The 17,488-nt window shown below is 37.0% G+C and overlaps 1 long non-coding RNA gene across 1 annotated transcript; it reads left to right on the plus strand.

Annotated features, from left to right (window-relative positions):
* Window positions 1-1,325: 1,325 nt before the first annotated feature.
* On the plus strand, window positions 1,326-2,484 carry LOC149663400 (uncharacterized). The gene is made up of 2 exons (XR_016368507.1): window positions 1,326-2,209; window positions 2,277-2,484. It is a non-coding gene; the product is annotated as an uncharacterized LOC149663400 (long non-coding RNA).
* The last annotated feature ends 15,004 nt before the right edge of the window (window positions 2,485-17,488 follow it).

A 17,488-nucleotide genomic window follows, 5' to 3' on the forward strand; every position in this document is an offset into this window, starting at 1 on the left:
ATATCTATTAACGTATTTATATATACTATATACCCAATATATCAATTACCACTACTATTTAACATAAAAAAGAAGACAATATTTACCTGGTTGATGGGATGGATATGAGACTCGAAGTTAACAGATTATCTACGTTCAAGATATGGTCTGTCGAAGGTATTAGCGTGGATGACATGGCAGCCAGCGGTTTTTATTGCATTAGTCCTAAGACCGTTCGTTGTTTTTCATGCCTTACCGCCTTGACTGGATGGAGAGCCGACAATCATCCATTGGGTGTTCATGGCCTCGAACAACCGTTATGCAGATTTATTCTTGGGGAAGGAAAGAGGTGTGGAAACGTCCCTATCATTGGACGTAATTTTTTCGAGGAAATTGAAAGGAAATTCTCGGGACCGGAAAATGATCGCAGCAGAGTTTGTAAACTATCACCTTACGCGTCCATGTTACAACACAGAGTCGAAATCGATTTAAAAGAAAAATAAGAAAACGAAAAAAAATATATAAAACTCTAAACAATTTGATAAACTTACTCATTTTAAGATGAGTAGTTCGAGCGATTCCGAAAATGAAGAACCGCTAAATTTAAGTGTTAAAGCTAATCCTAAACAATTTTATACTTGCGAAAAAATATTAGATAAAAAATCTCGAAAATACAAATGTAATCAAGTAGAATGTAAAATTAAATTTAAAAATTTAGAACGTATTAAATTAACCGAAGTAAACGAAACGTTTGTTAGTATAATTAATTCCATACTCTTTGAATTATTACGCAATCATCAAGGATATAATAGAGTTAGATTTTGTATTCGTTCGGATGAGTTGGATAGTCCGATAAATTTAAGGTTTATGAATATTAATGAATTAACGGCTGAAAGAGTAATAGGAGCTATAAGTCAAGTTGCTCAATCAAATCGAAATTTCCATATACAAAGCTCTTTAGTTTTTGACGTTATTTTTTTACATTGCGACGTACCCGTTGGACGTCGATCAAAATCGTTAAAAAATAGAAATATAGTAATTTTGGATACGTTTATAAAAACGAGTTCAAATTATATTTACATTGACAATACCGATAACTTATGTTTTGGAAGAGCTTTGGTGATAGGAATTTATTTGGCTGATAAGAGATTCGAAAAGAATACGAATGAAAACTATCAAACAACGAACGAGTCACTTTTTATTTTAGAAAGATAAAAAATTGTAATCACCCCCTCCAAAAAGAAAAAGCGGAGCAATTATATAAAAACGCTAATATTTCTCCGGATACCGTTAATTTATTAGATATTCAAAATTTTCAAACTTACTTAAACGAATATCAAATTATTCTAGGAGAGCGGTCGCTCTCTTAGATAAGACCTGATACTCCCTCTAATGCTAAAGGAGGGTTTTTTGATTGACCGTAACTTTTTTCGTATTGTGTTTGCAGCTTTGAAATTTTGCCAGTGAACTAAAATTCGGGCCCTAATTTTGTGGTTAAAATTTCAAAGAGATCCAACTAATAGTTAATTCTATAAAGAAAAAAGTTGTTAAGGGTGGTTTTAGAATCCATAAAATTAATCAGACATTTGGTGAAAGATACTATATTGTTCCATAGAGATAACATGGGATTTTATTGAAAAATGACCTTAATTGGGATCGTGTATAAAGAAAACTATTCATTCGTTACGTTTGGGAACCATCTTAAATTAAAGATAACAGTCCATAGATGTGCCTTCCCTTAGTTTCATTAAGATAAATTAAGTTTAAGTATTGATTTTTATCATTATTAACACATACTTTGACTTACGTTGTTTTGGGTATTGGAATTACGGCGTTTTACCACTGTTAGAGACAAGCATTTTAGCCCTCATTTTTTATATTGGACTTACGGCGTTTGTGTCGTGATTCACGCCGTTAGCGGGATATTAAGCAAGAAAAACATGGCGTTTGAGCTGTCGGTTAAAATTAAAATTTTGGATTTGGAATTAAACTGGAGGCTAATTACGTATGATTTTTATTGTTTTCACAACAAAAAACGTCAATGAAATTTACTAAAATTAATTTTAAATTTAAAAGCAGACAGAATATTTTATTATTAACGAATTTCGCTAAGCTAATTTCGTTAAGCCTCGGTCAAGGTAGCGTTGCCGTTATGTTGTCTGTTGATGTTATAGGAATAGGCAACATTAACTTCGGTTGAGATAAAAGCTAGACAATACGAATACTGTTGGTATGTTCAAATTAATTATTAATCTTACTGGTAGATCAATTAATTACTACATTATTATCTGTGACAGCTAGGACACATCAATCAGCTGTAGTGGTAAATTTTACACCTTGATGATGAACCCTCCGCTGGCTGAATGCTAGCGACAACTTTTCAAGGGAAATAATGACAAACAGAACTGTATATAGTCTTTCATTTAATAACATTCTATATTTGCATTATTTAAATTTAAATTTTGTATTAAACGTGCAAAAGATTGCTGTTCATTGGTTCTCTAACATGTTTTCTTAATTTTCGACATACTAACGTAGCTTTTGTATTTTGAGGGCGCGTTTTTTTTTAAAGGCGTTTATAACACGATGTATAGTTAAAATTATATTTATTTTGGTTTATGTTTAATGTGAAACACACTGTTCAGTGATACAGTAGTTCTGCAACTAAGCCTTCAAAGTTTCTGAAATTATTGTAGGTAAATATCAAAGAAACGAAAGTGTTCATTTTCAAAAATTGTTTCAAACTAACACTCACAGGTCTTGGTTCTGGTTTTAAGGGGATCCATTCTCAGGCTCTTTATTTCATAACGTTTTTTGTTTGGTTAATTAACATAAATTTTTGGTTAAATATGTAATACACTAGTTTTTGGTAAGTTTCAGAAATTAACGGAGCCGAATGACAAAGAGATGGATTTAATAGCTTTCATTTCAACATAATTAAAACCATATAGATTTATTCATTTAATAACTTTTTTCGATTGAAATTAGGCCTAAAAAGTCAGGGAAAAGTCTGGGATATTGAAAATGGGCCAAAAAAGTCAGGGAAAAGTCTGGGAAATTGAAAATGGGCCTAAAAAGTCTGGGACAAGTTTGGAAAATTGAAAATGGGCCTCAAAAGTCAGGGACAAGTCTGGGAAATTGAAAATGGGCCTGAAAAGTCTGGGACAAGTCTGGGAAATTGAAAATGGGCCTGAAAAGTCTGGGACAAGTCTGGAAAATTGAAAATGGGCCTCAAAAGTCAGGGACAAGTCTGGGAAATTGAAAATGAGCCTGAAAAGTCAGGGAAAAGTCTGGAAAATTGAAAATGGGCCTGAAAAGTCAGGGAAAAGTCTGGAAAATTGAAAATGGGCCTAAAACGTCTGGGACAAGTTTGGAAAATTGAAAATGGGCCTCAAAAGTCAGGGACAAGTCTGGGAAATTGAAAATGTGCCTGAAAAGTCTGGGAAATTGAAAATGGGCCTGCAAAGTCTGGGACAAGTCTGGAAAATTGAAAATGGGCCTAAGACGTCTGGGACAAGTTTGGAAAATTGAAAATGGGCCTCACAAGTCAGGGACAAGTCTGGGAAATTGAAAATGTGCCTGAAAAGTCTGGGACAAGTCTGGGAAATTGAAAATGTGCCTGAAAAGTCTGGGACAAGTCTGGAAAATTGAAAATGGGCCTAAAACGTCTGGGACAAGTTTGGAAAATTGAAAATGGGCCTGAAAAGTCTGGGACAAGTTTGGAAAATTGAAAATGGTCCTAAAAAGTCTGGGAAATTGAAAATGGGCCTAAAAAGTCTGGGACAAGTTTGGAAAATTGAAAATGGGCCTCAAAAGTCAGGGACAAGTCTGGGAAATTGAAAATGAGCCTGAAAAGTCAGGGAAAAGTCTGGAAAATTGAAAATGGGCCTGAAAAGTCAGGGAAAAGTCTGGAAAATTGAAAATGGGCCTAAAACGTCTGGGACAAGTTTGGAAAATTGAAAATGGGCCTCAAAAGTCAGGGACAAGTCTGGGAAATTGAAAATGGGCCTGAAAAGTCTGGGACAAGTCTGGGAAATTGAAAATGGGCCTGAAAAGTCTGGGACAAGTCTGGAAAATTGAAAATGGGCCTAAGACGTCTGGGACAAGTTTGGAAAATTGAAAATGGGCCTCAAAAGTCAGGGACAAGTCTGGGAAATTGAAAATGGGCCTGAAAAGTCTGGGACAAGTCTGGGAAATTGAAAATGGGCCTGAAAAGTCTGGGACAAGTCTGGGAAATTGAAAATGTGCCTGAAAAGTCTGGGACAAGTCTGGAAAATTGAAAATGGGCCTAAAACGTCTGGGACAAGTTTGGAAAATTGAAAATGGGCCTGAAAAGTCTGGGACAAGTTTGGAAAATTGAAAATGGTCCTAAAAAGTCTGGGAAATTGAAAATGGGCCTGAAAAGTCAGGTAAAAGTCTGGGAAAGTGAAAATGGACCTTTTTAAAGGTCAGGGAAAATATATTAGAGGGAAAGTCTGGATAACAGTATCAGGGTAACCAGAAAATGTGTTGTCTGACTGTCTGACATTTCTCATTTCTAATTATTTAAATTCAAAGGGCTGTATTAACTTCTAACCTGACAGGTTAGTAGTAAACAAATACCGGGCTGCCAGGCTGTCTCTTACACAACAAAGTTGGCCATTCTCGCTTATAAGAAATGAATCTTTGTCATATGCATGGCCTTCAGGAGCCCCAGGACTCCCAACAGAAGCAGGGTGGGAAATAAGTATTTTTTTTCAAACTAGACATTGGGCCAGCCTGGAATAAATATACTGGTCTATGACCATTGACCAGGGCGCGTTGTCTGGTAAACTAATGAAGTGGAATTTAAATAGTTGAGATAATGTCTGGACCCTGGTTTAATACCCTAGAATTTTCTTTGTGGTCCCGTAGACCACTGACCCCCTCCGATTTAATTTTTAACTGGTCATTTGACCTGTGCCACCGCCTTATTTCCCACGCTGAACTGAAGTGAAGATTTCTTTTGCCCGGAGCATAACCTACTCGATGACGCGCTATCGTCAACATAGGTAACAGTAGCGCTAGTTAATTCAGGATACCGATATCTAATTTGCTCAAATCAGGGTAGAATATATATAGGACGTGTGTCCAGCGACCCCCTGTTTGACTGGAAAATTTATAGGACATTGTCCACTGGAGTGCGCAAAAATTGTGCCGCGTCTTCAAAATCAAACTATCAGAACTTCGGAAAAATTTACTGGTCAACTGTCCAGTGACCCCCTTAGTGTTTAAAATATTTATGGGACATTATAAAATTTTATTGCACAATGTCCAGTGTTCTGTGCTTATTTCATTCCCAGGACTCCCAACTGAAGCATAGCCCACTCGATCCGCGCTACTGGACGCTGCACTGCGGCTGCTCGAGTGGGCTATGACTGAAGTGAAGATTTCTTTTTCTCTGAGCATAGCCTACTCGATCACGCGCAACACATCGCAGGGTGGGAAATAAGGATTTTTTTAAACTGGACATTAGGCCAGCGACCCTCCCGAGTCCTGACTTGCAATAAATAAACTGGTCCGTGACCATTGACCAGAGCACGTCGTCTGCTAAACTAAAGAAGTGGATAATTAAAATATTATTATTTTAATGTGTGGACTCTAGTTTCCCTTCAATTTTCTTAGTAGTCTCGTGGACCACTGTTCCTCCGATTTAATTTTTGGACTGGACCAAGCAATTTTTATACTGTTCATTTGTCCTGTGTCACCGCCTTATTTCACACGCTGGCGCGAGTTGCTTTGCGTTGTCGAGTGCGTGATGGAATGGGCTATGCCTGGAGTCCCAAGTCACTCCCAACCTCCGCGACTTCCTACCCAAATTCCCACTAGCATAGCCCACTCGATCACGCTCTCTTTTCTCCGCCTACATATTTTGAAGAGGGTACTTTTTAGGCGTATTAGCAATCTTGAAACATCTTTGTGGACTTTTAGGGTAGCCCTGGCTATATTGTGTTTAAGGTTTTAAGCTTAATATCAAACAGACGATAGTTAATGCTACAAAAAGTTTGAAATTGACAATCACGGATCGTCTTTGTGAAGTTTTAAGGATATCCGAATTTCATATTGGGCTTATGAAAATTTTGAGCTAAAGCTTAAACGGACATAAATCAGCGTTTTTAAAAATTGTGTAAAATTTTCAATTTGGTCCTATTTCTGGAATTTTTAGGGGAGCGCCTCGCGTTTGAATAAACGATTGTAAAAAATTGTATTACGTTAATTATCATAAGACTACAAACTTCTAATGATTTAAGTTTTTGTTTTTGAAGTATCATTACAAATAAATGTTTGATTGAGCTAAAGTTACGGTCACCTTTATATATGTTTCTGCTTAGTGCAGAACATTTCTTAACAATCTTAATTAAAATGAAGACTGAAGGAACAGATATTAATCAAAAATGTCTTGATTAGAATCAAGACCTGAAAAGTATCGATAAGACTGAGGTTATCACTTGACTGAAGGATCAGATATTAATTTTTCTTTTTAATTGAAACTTAAAGGCATGCTTAAGAAAAAACAACGTTCCATTACCGTTTTCCGTTGAAATAACTTATTTTACTGGTAATCAATTTCAAAAATTTACTTATCTCGGCTTTTCGACCACAATTCCATTCCCCGAAAACATTTTATCATTACATTGTTACAGTAAAATTAATTACTTTTGGGAGATACCGTGTCAAAATAAGCTATAAAACAACAAGAAAAACTGTAATAGTGGTCTGTTTAGCCATGAAAACAGCCTTTAAATAGTTAAAAGCTCCATATAACCCTTTCGAGACTATAGCGCGAGCAGCTTTCTTCCGTGAGCATGGATCGAGTGGGCTATGATCCAAGGGAATTTTTTCGCTGTTATCTGCTATTTTCACGGACCACTCGTTCACGCCAAATCAATCTTTCACCTCACTTGAATTTTTCATGATTATATTAAGATTTGAAGGAACAAAATTCCAGATTACTATTTTCACTACCATCTCCCTCTGGTAACCTGAAGCAAACTTTCCTCTCATTTTGCTGCTCATTACCGGTGTCATTCCCTTGAGTTTCAGTTCTTTATAACTACTATCATGAGTTTATTTATTTCAAACCAAAATATAAAAAAATTGGATTCTTTTTCCTTTTGTGCTACTTAGAATTTACAAATTCTAGGAGAGCGGTCGCTCTCTTAGATAAGACTTGATACCGCCTCTAATGCTAAAGGAGGGTTCTTTGATTGGCCATAACTTTTTTCGTATTGTGTTTGCTGCTTTGAAATTTAGCCAGTGAACTACAATTTGGGCCCTAATTTTGTGGTTAAAATTTCAAAGAGATCCAACTAATAGTTAATTCTATAATGAAAAAAGTTGATAAGGGTGGTTTTAGAATCCATAAAATTAATCCGACATTTGGTGAAAGATACAATATTCTTCCATAGAGATATCATGGGATTTTTTTGAAAAATGACCTTAATTGGGATAGTGTATAAAGAAAACTATTCATTCGTTACGTTTGGGAACCATCTTAAATGAAAGATAACAGTCCATAGATGTGCCTTTTCTTAGTTTCATTAAGATAAATTAAGTTTAAGTATTGATTTTTATCATTATTAACACATACTTTGACTTACGTTGTTTTGGGTATTGGAATTACAGCGTTTTACCACTGTTTTTTAGCCCTAATTTTTTATATTGGACTTACGGCGTTTTTGTCGTGATTCACGCCGTTAGAGGGATATTAAGCAAGAAAATCATGGCGTTTAAGCTCTTGTTGGTGCTTTGCCCGGGTGCTTGTAGGTGCTTGTGGGTGCTTGTGGATACTTGTAGGTGCTTGTGGATACTTGTAGGTACTTATAGGTGCTTGTGGGTTCTTGTAGGTACTTGTGGGCTCTTGTGGGTACTTGTGGGTGCTTGTGGGTACTTGTGGGTGCTTGTAGGTACTTGTAGGTGCTTTTGGGTGCTTGTGGGTACTTGTAGGTACTTTTGAGTACTTGTGGGTAATTGTGGGTACTTATAGGTGCTTGTGGGTTCTTGTAGGTACTTGTGGGCTCTTGTGGGTACTTGTGGGTGCTTGTAGGTACTTGTGGGCTCTTGTGGGTACTTGTGGGTGCTTGTAGGTACTTGTGGGTGCTTGTAGGTGCTTGTGGGTGTTTGTACGTACTTGTGGGTGTTTGTACGTACTTGTGGGTGCTTGTACGTACTTGTGGGTGCTTGTGGGTACTAGTTGGTGCTTGTAGGTACTTGTGGGTACTTGTGGGTGCTTGTAGGTGCTTGTGGGCTCTTGTGGGTACTTGTGGGTGCTTGTAGGTACTTGTGGGTACTTGTGGGTGCTTGTAGGTGCTTGTGGGTGTTTGTACGTACTTGTGGGTGCTTGTACGTACTTGTGGGTGCTTGTACGTACTTGTGGGTACTTGTACGTACTTGTGGGTACTTGTCGGTACTTGTGGGTACTTGTAGGTACCTGTGGGTACTTGTGGGTACTTGTAGGTACTTGTGGGTTTTTGTAGGTACTTGTGGGTACTTGTAGGTACTTGTGGGTGCTTGTGGGTACTAGTGGGTGCTTGTAGGTACTTGTGGGTACTTGTAGGTACTTGTGGGTGCTTGTAGGTACTTGTGGGTGCTTGTAGGTACTTGTGGGTGCTTGTAGGTACTTGTGGGTGCTTGTAGGTACTTGTGGGTGCTTGTAGGTACTTGTGGGTACTTGTGGGTGCTTGTAGGTACTTGTGGGTGCTTGTAGGTACTTGTGGGTACTTGTGGGTGCTTGCAGGTACTTGTAGGTACTTGTGGGTGTTTTGTGTGCTTGTAGAAACTTGTGGGTGCTTGTAGGTACTTGTGGGTGCTTGTAGGTACTTGTGGGTGCTTGTAGGTGCTTGCAGGTACTTGTAGGTACTTGTGGGTGTTTTGTGTGCTTGTAGAAACTTGTGGGCGCTTGTAGGTACTTGCTCCGGGCGCTTGTAGGTACTTGCTCCGGGTGCTTGTAGGTACTTGCTCCGGGTGCTTGTAGGTACTTGCCCCGGGTACTTGTAGGTGCTTGTGAGTGCTTGTAGGTACTTGCTCCGTGTGCTCGTAGGTACTTGCTCCGGGTGGTTGTAGGTACTTGCTCCGGGTGGTTGTAGGTACTTGCTCCGGGTGCTTGTAGGTACTTGCCCCGGGTGCTTGTAGGTACTTGCCCCGTGTACTTTTAGGTGCTTGTAAGTGCTTGTTGGTACTTGCCCCGTGTACTTTTAGGTGCTTGTAAGTGCTTGTTGGTACTTGCCCCGTGTACTTTTAGGTGCTTGTAAGTGCTTGTTGGTACTTGCCCCGGGTGCTTGTATGTACTTTGCCTCCTCCATAGGATTAACATTACACTAAATTTTGGAAGCTCGTAACTCTGGTTATATTAGAGATACGGGGATATCCTTTGATTATGTAATAGTCCTATTTGCCCCTTCTCTCCTTCGTTAACATTTGCTCCATAGGATACTCCTTATACGGGAAAAACCTGGAAAACTCAGGGAAGTATATGGGGAAAAGCCTGGAAATCTCATGGAAATTTGTTTTCCAAAAGTTGTTTGAATCTTGTTATGGAACATATGTTATAAACTCGTGGTTTTAGTTATCTAAAGTTTTACCAAGAAGCAATACCTAGTTCACTAGGGAGAAGGTATAAGATGCCTAAGTATTCCAACCACTAGCATAGCCCACTCGATCACGCTCTCTTTTCCCCGGCTACATATTTTGAAGATGACACTTTTTAGGCGTATTAACAATCTCGCATCATCTTTGTGAACATTTAGGGTAGCCCTGACTATATTTTGTTTAAGGTTTTAAGCTTAATATCAAACCGACGTTAGTTTATGCTACAAAAAAGTTTGAAATTGACAATCTCGGATCGTCTTTATGAAGTTTTAAGGATATCCGAATTTCATATTGGGCTTATGACAATTTTGAGCTAAATGTTAAACGGACATAAATCAGCATTTTTAAAAACTTTGTAAAATTGTCATTTTGGTCCTGTTTCTGGAATTTTTAGGGGCACCTCGCGTTTCAATAAATGATTTTAAAAAATTGTATTATGTTAATTACAATAAGAATACAAACTTTAATTGATTTACGTTTTTTCGAAGTATCATTATAAATAAATGTCTGATTGAGCTAAAGTTATGGTCCCCTTTATATATGTTTCAGCTTAGTGCAGATTTTGAAAATGTAAAACAGTTTCTTAACATTCTTAATTAAAATGAAGACTGAAGGAACAGATATTAATCAAAAATGTCTTGATTAGAATCAAGACCTAAAAAGTATCGATAAGACTGAGGTTATCACTTGTCTGAAGGATCAGATATTAATTTTTCTTTTTAATTGAAACTTAAATGCATGCTTAAGAAAAAACAACGTTCCATTACCGTTTTCCGTTGAAATAAATTATTTTACTGGTAATCAATTTCAAAAATTTACTTATCTCGGCTTTTCGACCACAATTCCATTCCCCGAAAACATTTTATCATTACATTAATTACTTTTGGGAGATAACGTGTCAAAATAACCTATAAAACAATAAAAAACTGTAATAGCGGTCTGTTTAGCCATGACAAATACCTTTTAAAAGTTACAAGGACTATATAAGCCTTTCGAGACTAACAGGACCTGAGCAAACTATAGCTTAACCTGCTACTAGCACGAATAGGGAGAATTGATGTAAACTGGAGTTGAAATTTCATCATGTGCGACCTGCGGCCCTGAAACTCTCCCATAGTCCCAGTGTGTGTAGAACATAATTTTTTCGCTGTTTTCTGCCAAAATCAATCTTTGTAGGTAGTGCCTAGGGTTCTAAATCGGTAAATTACCATGGTAATTTACACGGTAATTTACCAGGGTAACTGTAATTTACGATTTTCTCGGGTAAATTACGAAAACGGTAATTACCGTGGTAATTTACGCTGGTAAATTACCACGATGGTAATTTACCACCGAATTTTCATTTCCTTCACTTGGAAAATGGTCTAAAAGCTCCATATTTTGCTCTACCCGTGCATGCACACTTATTTCTTCCCATGATATATGAGTAAGTCATAAAAGGTTGAACGGCAAGCGTGGGAAAAATTTGATTAAGGAAATGAAATTTGATTTTCTCGTCTATTCTTGTTGTCGAGTGCGTTTGCTTTAGCTGGAAAGCTGTAGTTGTTAGAATTTTCTAGAGATGGGCCCATACCGATACCAATATCGGCACCGAAATTTGACTAAACTGTTATCGGCCCTTCTCTAGAATTTGGTTCTAAAAACGTGAAATAGCAAAAATTCGCAAAATTGGTAAGAAGAAGAAAGTGGATGTTGCTGTTCAAAAGTATTTTGAGCTGCAAACATCAAAACTCGGTGTTTAAATATTGTAAAACACTATGCTATAAAAAGAATAGCTGTGTTCAAGTGATATTTTCATTATTTAGCTTAAAAACGATCAATATAATTTAATTTTTTAATTTTCGTAAATTACCATGAACGGTAATTTACGCGGTAAATTACGGCGTAATTTACCGTTTTCCAAAATTACCGTAATTTTCGAACCCTAGTAGTGCCGCCTCCTTACTTGAATTTTTCATGATATATTAAGTTTTGAACGAACAAAATTCTAGATTACTATTTTCACTACCATGTCCCTCTGCTACCTTGAAGCAAACTTTCCTTTTTTTTTTTGCTGCTCACTACCGGTGCCATTCCCTTGACTTTCTGTTCGTTATAGCTACTATCATGAGTTTATTTATTTCAAACTAAAATTTCTTTTGTGCTACATAGAATTTTCAAATGTATATAACGTTGTGCCGTGCCATATCAAATAGTCTCTTACCATTGTTAGAAACTAGAGAGATAAATTGGGCAGTAACACTGATCATGCCCTGAACTATGAGAAAGAACAATACGACGGTTGACTAAAGTACACTTGATGTTACATCATTTTGCAAAACCGCGAGTAAAAATGTTACTGTCCCTATTGAACTTGGCGCCATTGGTTTTAGAATAATTAAAATGTTCCACTGCGAAGCGTGCCGGTCACGAATGGGGATGTAACGTCTTTAGGAACCTTTTAAAACGCAAAACCATACACGTACTCTCCCAAAAGTAATTAATGTAATGATAAAATGTTTTCGGGGAATGGAATTGTGGTCGAAAAGCCGAGATAAGTAAATTTTTGAAATTGATTACCAGTAAAATAATTTATTTCAACGGAAAACGGTAATGGAACGTTGTTTTTTCTTAAGCATGCATTTAAGTTTCAATTAAAAAGAAAAATTAATATCTGATCCTTCAGACAAGTGATAACCTCAGTCTTATCGATACTTTTTAGGTCTTGATTCTAATCAAGACATTTTTGATTAATTATATTCAGAGCTGATAATTTAGAAAAATATTTTATCGGACCTTTCAAGGAAAAACAAATTTTTTTATTGTTAGTTAATGATCACGTGCATGTAGTTAAGGAATTGCATACAATGTTTGGCGGTAAATCGTATTGTTCTAAATGTTTAAAAGTATTTCACGGATATAATCAAAAGAATAATCACTTTTGCGAAAATCGAGTTAAATGTAGTAGATGTAGAACTTTAAATGTATTCCACGAAGATAAACTAATTAAACCTGTTAAATGTCGAAAATGCCATCGTTATTTTAAAGGAGAAGAATGTTTGAATTTTCATATATCTAACGGAACGTGGGATAACTTTAAAAGGTGTTTAAAATGCGGACTAGAACTGAAAGAAAAACACTCTTGCTCGAAACCATGTAAAAACTGTTTACGCGTACACGAGAGGAACCGTTGTTACGTTATGCCTCTTTCGAGAACGTACGAAAAAACCAGATATTGTTATTTCGATACCGAATCAATCGTTAAAAATAACGAACACGTCCCTGTCTTACTCGTTAGTGCTATGCAAGAAAATGAAGGGAACAATTACTTATACGAGATATTTCGGGGGTTCGACTGCGTCGATAAATTTCTTAATTATTTATTCGGGACGAAAGAAATGGTTATCCAACACGCGACAAAACGGCTTAAAGCAACTAAACCGGTTTTTGAAAATATTACGTTGTTAGCACATAACAGTAAAGGTTTCGATTCGTTCTTTAATCTTCGTGGGTTGTTAAAATTGAACATTATACCGGATATTGTTTTTGACGGAAGCAAAATGTTGGCAATATTTTTGAAAAATCAAAAAATGAAATTTATTGACTCTTTCAATTTCGTCTCGCAACCATTAAGATCGTTCCCCGCGACATTTTCTTTGGGTGAAAATAGAAAAGAATTTTTCCCTTACATATTCCACACCGAAGAAACTTTGGATTATGTCGGTCCACTACCGCCGAAAGAGTATTTTCAACCGGAACATATGAAAGAAAAAGATTATAAAGATTTTCTCGAATGGTACGCGACGAAATCGAGACAATCGGTCTATAATTTACGCGAAGAACTGGAATATTATACTATCATGGATGTTAAGGTTTTACAACAGGGTATGGATAAATTTAGACAATTGTTCGAGAAGGAAACTGGTTTCGATGTTTTAAATATGAACGCTTTGACCATAGCGGGGGCATGCACGAATATTTTCCTTCATAAATACTTGGAAGAATTTACGCTCGGAATAGTGCCGTGTAACGGGTACAGGAATAACTACAATCAAAGCAAATCTGCTTTAAAATGGTTGGCTTGGGAAGAAAAAGAACGCGGAATAAAAATTCAATCGGTTCTCTCGTTGGAAGGTGAAAAGAAGATTGGACGATACCCGGTAGATGGTTATTCTTCTCAACCCGAAATAATATTTCAATTTGACGGAGATTTTATTCACGGATGTCCGAAACATACGAAAGGAGGCGAATGGAATCCGTTATTGCAAGATACGTTTAAAAATTTATACGAGAGAACTCTGGATCGAGATGATGATATCATGTGTAATGCACCGAACGCTGAATATGTTAGAATATGGAGTTGCGAGTTTGACGAAATGTTGAAAAACAGAATCGAGGTAAGAAAGTTTTGCGATTCGTTACACTTTCGAGATCCGATAGGACCAAGATCGGCATTATACGGTGGTCGTACTGAATGCTTCAGGCTGTATCATAAAACAAAACCAAACGAAAAAATTCTATATTACGATGTTTGTAGTTTGTACCCCTTTGTATGTAAAAACAGAGACTATCCTAAAAATCACCCGGAGATTATTACGAGAGATTTTTCATTCGATTTGAATCATTACTTTGGGGTAATGTCTTGTAAAATATTAGCTCCGAAAGACGCTTACATACCGGCATTACCAATTCGAACCAGAAAAAAACTATTTTTCGCTTTGTGTCGTACTTGCGTGGAAAACGATATACAAACCGCCTGCGCCCATAACGACTCCGAACGAGCTTTCGAAGGGATTTGGCCCACCCCAGAAATATACATGGCGGTCGAAACCGGTTACGTTATATTGGAAATCTTCGAGGTTCACCATTACCCCGAAAGGTACACCCATATCAAGGATAAAGATCCTGGTTTTTTCGGAAGTTACATTAATACATTTTTGAAACTAAAAATCCAAAACTCTGGCTGGCCTCGCAACGTTACCACCGATGAGGAAAAAACGGAATATTTAAGAGTAATTAAAGAACGAGAAGATATCGAGATTAGACCCGAAGATGTATCAAACAATTCAGCTCTACGCGCGTTGGCGAAATTGGCTTTAAACTCGTTATGGGGTCGACATTGTTTAAACAACGATAAACCAAAATCGGTTTTCGTCAAGGATTATCAAGATTTCATTAAAATTATAATGGATCCGACATTGGAACTAACGGATATGCGGCCAATTAACGACGATGACGTTTGTTTAATGACCTACAAATTCAAAAAAGATTTTTGCCCGACATATTACAAAGGATCGGCAGTGTTGGGGAGTTTCGTTAGTTCGTACGGTCGGATCGAATTATTTCGAACTCTGAATAAATTAAAAGAAAGGGTTTTGTACTGCGATACGGATAGTATTATATTTATTCACAAAGAAAGTGATGAATTTCTTCCACCCGTCGGACAATTTATGGGTGATTGGACCGACGAAGTTCCGAATGGATATATATCGGAATTCGTTACTTCGGGTCCGAAATCGTACAGTTACAAAACAAATACCGGGCAATGCGTTACGAAAATGAAAGGAATTTCGTTAAACAGGAAAAACGAACAGATAATTAACTTTGATTCGATCAAATCGGCTTTAGACACTCCGGGAACTAGTTACACTTTGGAAATCCCATTTAACGTTGTGCGTGACAAAGCTCGGGCGAAACTACTTTTAGGAAATCTGAAAAGAAGTTTCGGCGTGACTTTTAATAAGAGAATAATCGCGAACAATTTTTTAACATATCCGTTTGGATACTCGTTAAAGCAAGATGCATCGTGAAAGTCTTCGTTTAAAATCATTCAATGGTCATTGGACTTCCAATTCGTCGGAGTTGGAAGTTATCCCCGCGGAACTAGCAGCGTCGGGTCTCTTTTACTTGAACGACGGTTTAAAAACCATGTGTTTCAGCTGTCATAACTTATTCGATTGGGGAGGATCGAATTAGACTAATCCTCACGAATTGCATCAAAAACAAGCTCCATTTTGTAATTATATTCTCGGACTCGATATTACTAACGTGAGTCTGGCGGATGAAGAAGGGGAAAAGAGACGATTAAAGGAAGAAATCGTGGAATATTTTGACGAATCCATCAAAACGTTTACGTCGAGTTTCGTCGATTTAATTCTCGAATCGTCGATAGATGCTTTCAACACGGAATTTCAACTCTAAAAGAAAAAAAGTGACTTTCGACGATATCCCCGTGGTTTTTATTATTCCGTACGAAGAACGCGTTAATTGGAGAGAAATAGACAAACTCCAATTTCAAAAACGGATTGACGATTTTAATAAACTTTTTGAGAAATGTTTGATTCGTGCGCTTGTAGAATAAAATTCCAAGCCCCCATGCAAATTTTACTGGCCGGTAGTACTATGGCTGGTAAAACGACGTGGATATTTAACCTTTTGAAACACGCCCATTGTTTGATCGATCCACCTCCGGACAGGATAGTGTACTGTTATAAAGAATATCAACCGAAATTTGGCATTGCGAAAAAAGAAATTAAAAACATTGAATTTTTGGAAGGACTCCCCCCAGATGATTCTTCATTTTGGGATGAAAATATTAATAATTTTCTAATAATAGATGATCTGGCATTCTCTTGTTATAATAGTTCCCATATCGCTTATATATTTAGCGTCGGCTCTCATCATAAAAATTTATCCGTCGCTCTTTTAACTCAAAATCTTTTTGGTCAAGGTAAAGAGAGTCGAACCATTAGTCTTAACTCTTCGTACATAATTGTTTTTAAAAATCCGCGAGACGGGTCTCAAATAACTTACTTGAGCAGACAAATATTTCCGAATAATAAAAACCTCGTAACTAGAGCGTATGATTTTGTTACCAAGGGTACTCCCTATTCTTACTTGTGTATCGATTAAAAACAAAACATTCACGATGATTTGCGTTTAAGAACAAATATTTTTCCGCATGAAGGAAATATGATTATTGTATGCGATGACAAATAAAATTTTGTATATAAAACTATTTATCGTTTCCGTATGTCTTTTATTTCGCGTTGGAACGTTCGAGGAGTTGGAATGGTTAAGAGAAATTGTAAATCGAGTTTGTTAAAAAAAGTATTAAAAAGAAATTTTAAACGAAAAATTCGAAAGAGAGGACGTCATCCGTTACACAGACATTTACCATTTTTTCGTGGACTGGTACGCGCCAGTCAAAGTGGCGGAGGAAAATTAACCAAGGTATTGAAAAAAGCCAAGCAAAGTCAAATCAAAGCCGTTCACAACACGTTTTATAATTTGTTAAAGGGAAATATTCCATTACCCGAAAAGGATAGAATTTATATTAAAAAACATCGAGTATATATAAGAAAAATCGCTAATAAAAGAGGTCTGGCTAAAAACAAACGGAAACTTCTTATAAAACAGGCGGGAGGATTTTTACCCGGGTTAATAGCTGCTTTGGTACCGACCTTGATATCTACCATCACTTCATTAGCGAGATGAAACGAATGGTATTACTACCCGAATCCGCTGTTTTATCGGGAGCTGAAAAAGAAGCGACAGAGTTGGATCGTGAAATGAGTCGGATTTTAAAACAAAACACCTCTTCGGAGGATAAACTTCGACATTATTTATTAACTTTACAAAAGTATTTGACTATGAAGAGCCTGATAGAACCTCCTAACGTCAACGTTGCAAATATTCCACCAGTTTTCCAAGTTCAACAACCCGTTCAACCACCGCAATTTCTAACACCTAATCCATTTTCAGTATTGCAACAGCCGCCTTCGCAGCAACAATCACCTCAAAGGACCCCCTTGGCCCTCTCAAGGTCAACGCCGAGGTCACCCTCGAGGGTGCCCTCGACGATTAAAGTGTTAGTGACATAATTTTCGTCATCCACAAACTTAAAATGCGAAAAAAATCCTTG

The sequence above is a fragment of the Phalangium opilio genome, unplaced genomic scaffold, assembly GCF_054372755.1.
Source record: "Phalangium opilio isolate 3A_F unplaced genomic scaffold, DU_Popi_V2 ptg000062l_1, whole genome shotgun sequence".
NCBI lineage: Eukaryota > Metazoa > Arthropoda > Arachnida > Opiliones > Phalangiidae > Phalangium > Phalangium opilio.